This window comes from Chelonoidis abingdonii, chromosome 9, assembly GCF_003597395.2.
Source record: "Chelonoidis abingdonii isolate Lonesome George chromosome 9, CheloAbing_2.0, whole genome shotgun sequence".
Lineage (NCBI taxonomy): Eukaryota > Metazoa > Chordata > Testudines > Testudinidae > Chelonoidis > Chelonoidis abingdonii.
The window spans coordinates 46,491,596-46,493,213 of record NC_133777.1 but is presented as its reverse complement, the minus strand read 5'-3'; the positions used below and the strand labels follow the sequence as shown (position 1 = coordinate 46,493,213).

Sequence of the window (1,618 nt, the reverse complement as noted above, 5' to 3'; positions counted from 1 at the left end):
GTAAATAACAGGCCTGCATTTCCTTTCGCCCCTGCGAATACGTGGCAATCTACAGAGACATGGGTTTAAATCCAGTCTGGGGACTACAATAGAAACTAGTACCCAGCCCAGAGCCACCAAAATAGCTAGACTTCTAACTTCTGTTGACATTAGGAGCCTGAATACCTTTCTAGCTCTGAGCCCCAGTGAGCAGTTGGCTTGAACGTCCCAAGGCCCATGCAGGTGATCAGCCTGGTGTAATGAGTTCCCACATCTGAGCTAAATGCAGGGCACACTTGTCTCGCACTGGCCTCCTAAAATATGCCTTGTACGTGGGTTGAGTTATCAACTTGCATGGGATACGCCCTAGATCAGAGGTACTCCTATAAGAGCTCCTTAGTTGGGTCCTATTTAACTCTCTGCCATATGTGTACTGGCAAGTACCTTTGGCAGGCCCTACCACCCCTTAGCCAGTCTGATCTCTCTATGGGCCATCATGACCTCCAAAGCCTACTGCCATAGGTCCTGATCCCAATCTCCCTTGCAGTGATAAAACCACCTCTGGTACAAAGGATCTCTCAGCTTCGTATCCCTGTTGGGAGTGACTCCTTTGCTAGGAGCCTCTCTACACTAACTTGGCCTCCTGCCCCACATGCAGATGTGAACTGCAAAGTCAGGGGGTCTCTTCCAGCTCACACTACAGCTGCACTGAATCTCCTAAATAGTCCTCTTGTGCAGCATTTCTCCCTTTTCAGGTAGCAATGGCAGCTGGGCTTAAGTTGTGCTGCTCCCGCTGGGAGATGGTGACTCTTTTCCAAGGTGACTTCATCAGCTATGCAAATAGCGATCCCGGCTGTAGACAGAGGGAGAGATTGTGCTCTGTAAACTGAGCAAGCTGAGATCCCACTGTGGCTGAGCATGTTCTGGGGTACTTCTGTGGCATGTCCTAGGAATGGGGCACTTGTCGGAAATATTTGAGCTGAACTCAATCTCAGTAGCTTTTCAGAAGAACTACTTGCTCTTAACCCTTCAATGTCTCCTCCTTCCAGCTGACCTCTGACCAGGGCCGGCCTTAGGCTGATTTGCCCGATTCCCCCGAATCGGGTCCCGCGCCTGACGGGCCGGCACTGGCCGGCTGTCTCCCGGAAGCAGCAGCTGTTGCTGCTAGGCAAGGAGAGACGCTGGCCCAAAGAAGGCAGAGGCAGCCGCTGGGTGTTGCAAGTCAGGAGGGGAAGGGGAGGGGGGAGAAGGCACACGTGCTTGCAGCCTTCCTCCCGTCCCCTCCCCTCAGCACTCACCTGGAGGAGACACTGAGGGAGGCAGGAATCTCTGCAGTGGACCTCACTCACCTAAACAGCTGCTGGGGCTTCCAGCCGTGAGTGTTTGACCCTGTGATTCCCCCTAGGTTTGTAATATTGGGGTGTTGTTGTGGTTTCTGTGGTGTTGCTGTCTGAGGATGAGTTTGTGCCTGCCTGTGTCTGTTTCAGAACCAAAGTTGGGATCATGTAATGTAACCCAGGAAAAAAGCCCCCAGCTGGTACTTAGTGCTGTGAACTCCAGGTGAGAGAGGGAGGGAGGTTTGGAGGAGGAAATCAAATACAGCAAGAGAGGAGAATGCAAAAGGTCTGCAACATGGCAC

At 52.3% G+C, this 1,618-nt stretch overlaps 1 protein-coding gene and 1 pseudogene across 1 annotated transcript in view; both read left to right on the top strand.

The window, feature by feature from the left end:
* LOC116822600 (COMM domain-containing protein 4) overlaps positions 1-1,618 on the top strand; it is a 65,989-nt gene that overhangs the window by 38,036 nt on the left and 26,335 nt on the right. The gene's annotated exons all lie outside the window — the stretch shown is intronic.
* The window catches only part of LOC142047280 (zona pellucida sperm-binding protein 3-like), a 46,704-nt pseudogene that overhangs the window by 33,185 nt on the left and 11,901 nt on the right, over positions 1-1,618 (top strand).